Consider the following 10,293-nt stretch of genomic DNA (forward strand, 5'->3'; position numbering starts at 1 on the left):
ACCTGCTTATTGAGTTCCAGTCCTGACTTTCTTTGGTAATGAACAGCAATGTGGAAGTGTAAGCTGAATAAACCCTTTCCTCCCCAACTTGCTTCTTGGTCATGATGTTTGTGCCAGTATAGAAACCACGACTAAGGGTCCATAACCCCAGCCCTTTGTATATGAGATCCTGTAACAGGATTTCCTAAGTAGGATTAGAATAGATGTGAGATATGACAATTCTCCTGCTCCATAATGTTTTTGCTTCCCATTCAGAGGAAGATTATTCTGAGATCATGAAGAATGATGGAAGCAATAAATGGAAGGAGCCTGGGTCCCTGAAAACATGAAGGAGAGCATTCTTAACAGCCTTCAACTTGAATTAGACTATGACATGAGCAAGAAGTAAGTCTCTACCACATTTTGTCTTTGGAATCTGGGTTATATTTGTTATGATTGTGCATTGATGTGAGTTAATACAGAGAGCTTCTGCAACTGTTTTTCTATTGATGGGGAAAAGATGCACAGGGAAGAAGAGGTGGAATCATTTCTGTAATTTATTTAATAATGACTGCCATATTTGCACATTATAAAGAACAGCCACAAGCACCTTGCACTCACATGGACTACAAAAGAAAGAAGAAACATTTCTAGCCATTCAGTTGACCAAATAGTGAGTTGCTTGGAACAAAATGCAATAAAAACCCTCGATGTTTCAGCTACATATTTTATAATCCATTGTTTCTGGTTAAAACCATTCCCATTTGTTAAATGGCTCAGTTCTTAATAGTCTGAATCCTACCCATTCTTGTCATACCCCAAGTAGCCTGATATTTAACCACTTGGTTTCTATGCTATACTTACATCAAATATATTCATGCTCAGAAAATTAAGCCAGAGTCCACAGTTTTATCAGATGGTGCATAACAACACATTTACTCTGTGCTCTGTAATAATGCCCATCTGCTTGGAAAGATAATCCATTAAAGGGTTATCAGACCCTAACACCTTGGAACAGGTGAGCCTCTAAGATCCTCTATTTCACTATATTCTGAATGCTTGGCAAGTTCTTTATATTTTATAATAAATTAGTATATCCAGTCCAGTAGATGTGATCTCCTGGGTGTAGTCAGGTGTGAAAAGAAGATAGTGCTGAGTACCTCAAAGACTGGACTTCTTTTCTTTTCTATTTTTTTCCCTAGAGAAAATACAGTCAGGGAGTGGCAGCAATTGCAGAAAGTGAAAACTAGACTTCCAGCAGATGTATGATCTGTATTGTTAGGATTGGTGGCAAACCTAGTTACAAAACTTTGTCTAGAGAGGCAGAGGTGACAGCCCACCCATAGTAAGTGCTGACACAGTCTCAGAAACACAGTGGAAACACCACTCTGAGCTAGAGGTGGCTGGTGGGCAGTATGGCCAATGAAAACTAGTGCCTATAGGCAGGGAGGGGAGAATATCCTGGAACTGCTTAGGATCCAGCCAGCACTCATCCAGGGCATGGGGTGGGCTTTCCATCCTATAGTCCAAAGGATTAAAGTAGAATTTGTTTCTCTCTCTCTCTCTCTCTCTCTCTCTCTCTCTCTCTCTCTCTCTCTCTCTCTCTCTCTCTCCCTCAATCACCAAAATGTTTTTTGTGCTTTTATAATTTCAGTTTAGCCATAGTGCTAGTTGTTAGAGGTATTTTGAAGAAAAAGTACCTTCTCCTTATAAAATAATGTTCAGCCAGATAATGACACAAGCATTTGTTTGCCTAGCAGTTCCACTCCAGTGGTTCTGTGCATGCACCTCACCACCTTTCAGTATGGAATCTGCTCTGATCCGACTCAAGTGTCTCCCTTGGCCTATCCTTAAACAGCATCCCAGTTTCCTCTCTCTTCTTCTCATACTATATCAGCATCAGGCTATCCTGGGTACCCTGACATCATTCCTTCCCTTTGCATGCCGTAGCTGATCCCTGTCTGTCCTGAGCAGAAGTATAAGTAAGTGCTTAATAATCCACCAGTATTTCATTGTGCTAAATTAGCATTTGCACTTGCATTAGAGTCTTAAATGGTCTAATGGCTTCATTTTCTAAGAAAAAAAATATTAAATAATTGTAAGTTTTAAAAATTTTGTATATAGTCAGATGAAAATGTGATTGTATAAACCTAGATATATATTTAGACTTTCATGGATTTGCATAAATATGATTATTTCATTCATAATTTTTCACATGAATTGTTTATGAATTTGTCTTGTTGTGTTTCTTTCTACTTTCTCCCACTTCTTCCGTACTCACAGTCCCCAGGTGCAATCTTCCAAAAGTCATGCAACCCTTTTGAACCTGCTATGTTTCCTTCCATAATTTATTACTCAGAACTTAAAGAAGACCAAGGTGTAAAACTATGCAAAGGAGTATTTATGGGAGTTCCTTATTTTTTTTAAGCTGGAAAATACTAGAAGTGACATAGATATCTGTTCTAGTTTATTTCTCTGTTGCTGTGGTAAAACACTGACCAAAACAACCTTAGAGAAGGAAAGGGCTTATTTTATCTTATAATTCCCTGGTCTCTTTCCATCACTGAGGGAAATTGGGACAGAAAATCAAGTCAGGAACCTGGAGGAAGATGGTATAACAAACCCTTGGAGGAACATTGCTTACTGGCTTGTTCCTCATGACTTGCACAGCTTGCTTTCTTACATGACTAACCTATCCTGGCGGGTGGTAGCATAGTTTACACGTTCACATCAATCATTAATCAAGAAAATTCCTACAGGCCAATTTGATGAAGGCACCTTTTTCAGTCCCTCTTCCCAGGTGATTTTAGTTTGTACAAAGTTGACAAAGCTAAGGAGCACAGCATCTATCAACAGAGAATGCTTCTGTCAAATCTGATACAACAGTGTATCTCAGTTAGGCTAGACTATGTGCTGATATGAATTAAAAGAAAAGCCAGCATCACAGTAGCACAAAGCAATAACAATGAATTATTTGCTTACACTGTGTGTACAGTTCATGCCAGTAAGGAGATCCCTTTGTTGTCTGATTTTTGCTGTCTTTAACGCAATTTGTTAAAAGGCTTTTGATTTTACTCATACGATTTTCTTACTATCCCTGTCTCTCTCTAGCTGGTCTTACTATTAACAAGACCTTCTGTAGTACATGGGAGACAGGGCCCTGTCTCTCTTTCAGAATCTGAATTATACCTCACGCAGGCCAGTGCCCTTAACATATCCTGCCCTCTTTGAAGCCTGGAAGACTCTCAGAACTTGATTCTATTGTCTGCCTTCCTACCCCAGAGCCTGTTCCAAATGCTTAATTAACAAATCTTGAGGATCAGGAAGCTGTTTACTCAGGCTTCTTCAAGAACCATTCTCTAAGGGACTCAACATTGCTAATAGATTTTTTTTCATCCTCTCCATCCATCAACCTCCCCTTATTCCAAACTCCACTTTATCCCCAGTCCCTTGAGATCCAGTTCTCATTCAGAGAACCCAAGAGAGACCTTCTAGCTTCTCTAAGCATCTCTACCCAACAGCAACTATTCCCCTCCCTGACAGGGCTGGAGTTTTAATTAAATAATGAGAAAGGAGAGGCACTGGCAGGCTCTTCTTTGCGGAGGGAGGGTCAGGCCTCCTCTTGGAGCATGTCCAGCTATCCATTCACTTATCTTCTTGCTTTCTTTATGTCTACCCCTCCCTGCTGAGAGGTAATCAAGGCACCAGGGAACCTGTAGCAAAAAAGATCAGCAGATACCCGCTGCTCTCCAACCCTTCTTTACTGGTAGTAAGTTAGGCAGCAACCCTGGATCTCTCTCTCAATCCTGCTGGACCTGTACTATTCTTCTTTGAATGGCATGTCTGCCATCCTTGCAGGGTCCTTGGAGCCTCCAGATGCTTGTCTGAATCCCATCTTCTACTGCTCTATTTGCTCTTGGTGAAGACCTGGGACAAAGAATTTCACTGAAATTCTTACTTCCAGGGAATTGGAGGATGAGCCTGCAGTCAGCATAACCCCGTACAGAAAGAAAACATACCTTAGGATACAGAACAAGGCACAGAGTTGATATTTATGTTCATCATCAACAATAATATTGCTGGCACTTAGATAGAACCAGAGAAATTATATTTGCCATCACATGTGAATCCCCAAAGCATCCTTTGGTGTAGATGCTCACATACAGTAGCCATACAACACAAGGACTATATTTAGGCACTCTTATTGTAGAACATGCTTACTGTATTATTTATGAATAGACTTAGTATGCATGGGACAATGTTTGAGGACACAGAGTCTTCGTGCATTGTCCTGTCAGTTTTGGAAGATGGAAACAGACTTCAGGATCAAGGTGGGTGAAGTGCGATATCAGGTCCATTTAACTCTAAATGCCAATCCCTCATTCTTACATAAGTGGGCACACATCAAAGGTGTGAGTCCCATGATATCTCTACTTCACAATGCTGCCTACACTACTCAGAGAGACCTGGGCAACTCTGTTGATAGCTCACCTTGGGGAGTTATAAGAGGAGTTGAAGAGACCTCAGAGGATGCTAATAGATTGGAGTATACATAGTTCTGAAGTACTTTAGATCTCATTGAATCTGATGGATATGATGTACACACATAAACTATAGGTTGCACTCTGAAAGTTTCTGTAGTCTCAGAAGCCCATCATGTGCCTTCACTTGACTTACATCTCTACCACCTTCCTTGCTACACCCATGAATATGGATACCTTAGGTTTGTCATTATCCAGCCAGTGAGAATAAGTAACTGAGTATGGTCATGACTTCTATCTGGCTTGAGAGCCTTCTTGTGTAGCTATGCAACCAGATTTGGAGAAAGGGAGCTTCTTGTCCAATAACACATAGTCACTGGCCAGTGAAGCAGGTCAATAGCAAGAGGAGAAAATCCACTTTGGATTAGTGAAGGCTTGGAGATACTCTGGGCACCTTCATGCGTGTGGTTCATGCAGGGAGAGCAATTCATTCACTGTGGCCCTTTACTCACAGAAAACACAGTTATGTGTCTTCCAGAAAGATGTAAACAAACTTTTCATCTCAAATATTCATCAACAACACATCAAATAAACGATGCTACTGAAGTCCATCTTAGCCAAACAATGTTTATTGGAGATGTTTATAGGAGTCTGAGTGAGGGATTGCTTATAGAATTAGGCCCAACTCAATTGGGGGGGCATATCACCAAAAATTCCAATCCTGACATGGGGGAGAACCCTTGAAAGCTGTAGCCTGGAGCTCTTTGCGCCACTTTGCAGGGATCTGACAAAGTAGGAGAGCCTTTTTCAGGCAACTCAGCTGGTAAGAGAGTCTCCTCACCCGGCAGTCATTTACTATGTAACCTCTACCTCCCACAATGTCTAGCATTTGTACGCCCTCTACTCCACAGCCTCCAGTCCAAAGACAGGTATATAGTAGATGCCAGTAGGCACTTCCATGGCCTACATCCATAGTGTGATCTAGGTCAGGAAGGCTTTGGGCCAAGCACAAGTAAGCCTTACGGATCCAACCCCCTCAGTGCTTTGGAATGCACTGGGCTTCTTTTAGAATGTCACAGCAATTTAGGGTGTGATGAGCTCGTAAGATAGAACGAGGAGCCTCCAAAGTCAGACATAAATATTAAGAGTGCTTATTATGAAGCCCCTTTGTGAGGCTGCTCCGTCCAAAGTTTACATAGTAAACAGCACAGTTAGTGTATTTGATCAAGAGAGTGCTCTTCAGAGGAGCTAATGGCTCTGTTTCCCCTGATATTTTTCTCAGCTCAGCACGCACAGCCCTGGATGTGCTGTGCAGAGGAGAGGTCCTATGTCAACTAGAGACTAGGGATGTCGGGTCAGAAGGGTCACTGCTGGGGCTGGGCTACCTGCCATGATGGCAGTGAAGGCAGTTTTCCTATGAGAACATGACCTTCATACACTTCCTTAGAGACAGCCTATTACCAACCTTCATCCTTTTATAGCTGCAGCATCCAACGTCGAAAGTCAGAGGTGACACAAGATACACTTTCCTTATGCTGGTTTAATGAGGACAAGGGACCTAAACACTAATGATTCCAGCTATTTGTTGTTTGTTTGTTTTTTAAAGCTGGTCTTGCCAACCATACAGTTACATGCTATTCAAGGCTGTCATGAGGATGGTCTTCCACTGCAGAAATGGCTCAATACTGCCAGACAGACCAGCAAAACTTCATTCTGTAGTGCAGTCTGTGGCTCTCATTAGCACAACCTGATGCTTAGCCTAGAAGGGGATTTAGAAGTTCAGTTGCAGCCCCGCTGTTACTTCAGCTTACAGTAGACCCACATTCTGTTAAACAGATCACAAGCAGAAAATATCATGAGTGGAAAATAGATTCAGTACCTCCAACCTATAACGATTCGGAGTTTGGCAGCATAGTACACTGTCAGGGATTGGTTACTTTCCATATGAACCTGTGGCTGATTTTTGTCTCATAGACCTGTCTGTTCCCTGTGTAGCCTTATTCCCATAGATGGGCTCTGAAATCTCTCCTTTGCTCACTTCACAATATATTTTCTATTAGGCTGTATTCCTATAGTTTCTAGGAGCAAGGTTTTGTAGTCAATACTCCTCAGTGATATTATCTTCATTACATTAAACTTAGTTTTATGTATTGACATGAATAATTCCTATCATCAGCTGGCTATTATCTCTATCATCTATCTATCTATCTATCTATCTATCTATCTATCTATCTATCTATCTATCTCTGTCTATCTATTTACCTCTATCTTCCTTCCTTCTTTTCTTTTTTCCTTCCTTTCTTCCTATCATTTGTGTATCACATATTCTCTTGGAGTCTCTTCCCACTTAAATGAAAAGGAAGGTATTTGGTAGATTTAAAGGGCATGGGTACTGAAGGGCCTCTGTGAATCTCTTATTGGTGTCACACAAGATATCTCCAGGAACAGGGAGGTGAATTTGGGGGGCCTATACAAACCTAAGGAAAAATGTGTTTCTCTCAGAATTTCTTCTTCGCGCATTCATTCTTCTTTAGTTTCCCTGGTTTATTGCTACTTGAACCCCTTGCTTTTCTTTTCTCTTCATAGCCTTCTTCTCTTCTCTCCTCCTCACCTCCCAAGCAACATTGTAGAAGAACACACCCTCTCTGCTCAGCATCATTCCACAAAAGCATATGTTCTTACAATTTAACCTTTATCCCCTGTAGTCATCAGGAACAATTTCCATGGCATCTGCTTTCAGTCCCAAGGGAGTAGGTAAATCAGGCAGAATAGATCAGGAGGCCACTGATCCTCAACTCAAGTCCATCTTTGTGTCTCTGGATGCGTAGTCAGGTGCTAAAGATGCCAGAGCCCTTCTTGAGCAGGATAGCAGTCTTTCTTACCACCCTGGAGCAGTGAGTAGATTCCATTCTGCCTCAGAGTCCTATCTATGCTCAGCAAGTCAATGGTAGGGTTCCTCCTAGCAAGAGAATTGGGCCATGAGGCTTTGATCTCTGTCCAACAGAGAAGGTATTCATCCAAGAAGAGGATATACTCAACATCACATGGGGCTCTGCAGCACTTATGCTGGGGAGAATGAAAAACACATGCAGCACTGAATGTAAACTCACTTAGCTGCTCTGAGTCTCTGTCCTTTGTCTGAAGAATAGAGACAGTAATATCCACTTCAGGAAATTAGAATTAAACAAAGCAATCCGTGCACAAGCACTGAGCACAATGAGCATAATGAATGCCAATTGAATCTGCATGTGTTCCACCAACTTACTGCAGGCATACACATTTAGAAACAGAGGGGATGGAGGGAGTCAGGGAGGGAGAGGAAACACTGGGAATGTCCTGGATTCAGTTCAAATCTGCCTCAAACCCCTTTTATTCATTATAATATGTATACAAATACATTGTGTGTGTGTGTGTGTGTATGTGTGTGTAAGCATGCTTGCGCATGCATGTGTGCACACATATACCTGCTCCTGTGTTGGTATCTGTGTGTTGATATACATGCACATGTGTGATTGTATGCATGGAGATCAAAGGTCAACGTTTGATTTCTTTCTCAGTCACTGAGAAAATTTTTCCACATGTATCATTATTATGGTCATCTTTGTAATAATTATCCATCATCAATCATTTATTTTGATATGATCTTTCCCTGAACCTAGAGCTCATCAATTTGGTAAGACTGGCTGGTTAGGCTTCAAGAGTTCACTGCTCCCACCTCTCCTGGTCTAGAATTACTAATATGTACCATTGTTCCTGAATTTTTATCATGGGTTCTTGAGGTTGGAACTTGGATCCTTATGCTAGTTTGGCAAGCACTTTACTAACTACAGCATCTACCCAGGCCCCAGCTCCCATTTAGTGGCTGAGATAATGACCCCATTCCTTTCTTGCTTTCCAGAAGTCAGAGAAAGGATTGTGCTGTGCTCAGGAATGTGGAACTCAAAAGCATGCAAGTTTGCTGCCATTCTTGGAGTACTGCATATATGTACCTGGATTAAAACGTGGAATCTTCTGGCCACTCCATTACTGAAACATTGTCTTGTTCCAGGCAATTATACTTAAGGGGAGGTGTTCCCAACCCTGGAAAACAGAAATTACTACAAAACAACTTAGTACAAACTCCATTTGCTCCATGCAGTGAAAAGAAACAAGGAAGATCAAGGTGAGCATCATAGGTATATAATAATTGAAAATGGATGCATGCTGCCTGAGCTAGGTGTGAGCTTAAATCCTTAACCCAGGTAAGCCATCTGTGACTCAGTGTCCTTGTCTGCAAGGTGAGAGTGACAATGTACCCCTCACCATCTAACTTACACAGTATGAGAGAAAAAGAACAAGCAAGGTAGCACAATTTACACCATTTTCAGAACACCATGAATTCAGTCGTCACTGGGTGTGGTATAAATATAGAATGTTGAAGTTAGAGTTCGACATTCCCAAGTGACTTCAGGCATGTTGGAACTCCCGAATAACTCAACACATAGAATCTAACTTCTTGCCCTCTATCCATCCTTCGAAGGCGAGTGTACTGAACAAGTCCTTTTTTCTCCCTCACTATTCTGCCGTGAAAGCAAGCAAGCATGACTTCACACATGGAGAATGCAGGACTAGGAGATGGCTACAACTTTGCTCCTGGTTGAACTCTGGAGCTTCTGGTGGTACCTGTATATTTCACCCAAAGTGACAGGGACCTTGTTAGCCGTCCTTGCATTGAAGACCTTGATGGATTGAACTCCTGGGGAGAATGTGTCGGCCGTGATCTGCCATAAAGATGATGAATAACATTTTTTTTTCTTAAATGATTACCTAAAACTTTACAGCTAGCCAAAGCTGGCTTTCTCAGAGCCCCTGGAGGAGAGCTTTTATAAAGTGTCATTTAATTAATAAAGGGGTTATTGATTTCTGTCTTGCATGGAGTACTGCACACAGGCTAGGTAAGAGAAAGGCTAGGACTAAGAATAAACCTGGGGTGCAACTTCCATTAAAATAAGACCTTTCAGAAGACTCTATGGTCAAAGTCGCCAACCTCAGGGGACATTAAGAAAAGCAAAGGGTATTACTATTGATAACCTGATTGGAAAGCTTCACATTGTCATTTGAATTTAAAAGAACATTGTGTGATGTAATGGGTGGTTTTCCTTATGGAAGAGATGCAAGACAGTATTCGTCAGATAAATGCTGAACTTCATGGCCTACAGTGTCTTCATTTCCAAAATAATAGAATTATGTTTGGTGGTCTATGGGATTCCAAATTAAATGTTCCACTTTGCTGTGAACTGCTTAGATAGGAAAGGGTAAGAAACAGAGTGTCAATATGTACACACTGTTATCTGGCTAGATCCTCTAGAACCAGAAGGACTGATATAGGTGTAAGTCTAACTATAGCAATATATATATATATATATGAATAAGAAGTGTGGGTCCAGCCAGGTGTGGTGGCACATGCCTTTAATCCCAGCACTAGGGAGGCAGAGGCAGGCAGATTTCTGAGTTCTAGGCCAGCCTGGTCTACAAAGTGAGTTCCAGGACAGCCAGGGCTATACAGAGAAACCCTGTCTCAAAAATAGGAGAATGAGGAGGAGGAGGAAGAAGAGGAAGAAGCAGCAGAAGCAGAAAGAAAGAAAGAAAGAAAGAAAGAAAGAAAGAAAGAAAGAAAGAAAGAAAGAAAGAAAGAAAGAAAGAAAGAGAAGTGTGGGTCCAAAGGGAATAAGAGTGGGATAAGAAAGGGTAATGTACAGGTAATATAACCAAAATACATTATAAATGTGTAAAAAGTAAACAAACAAACTGGTACTCACAATAATCCTAAGAGAGTTTATAGGCAAGCAATGGG

General features: G+C 41.3%; 1 long non-coding RNA gene across 1 annotated transcript; it reads left to right on the plus strand.

Annotated features, from left to right (window-relative positions):
- The first annotated feature begins 259 nt into the window (after positions 1 to 259).
- Gm34998 lies at positions 260 to 9,648 on the plus strand. Its single transcript, XR_383579.2, has 3 exons — positions 260 to 384; positions 8,359 to 8,622; positions 9,032 to 9,648. It is a non-coding gene; the product is annotated as a predicted gene, 34998 (long non-coding RNA).
- The last annotated feature ends 645 nt before the right edge of the window (positions 9,649 to 10,293 follow it).

Source organism: Mus musculus, chromosome 14 (assembly GCF_000001635.26).
Source record: "Mus musculus strain C57BL/6J chromosome 14, GRCm38.p6 C57BL/6J".
Taxonomy (NCBI): domain Eukaryota; kingdom Metazoa; phylum Chordata; class Mammalia; order Rodentia; family Muridae; genus Mus; species Mus musculus.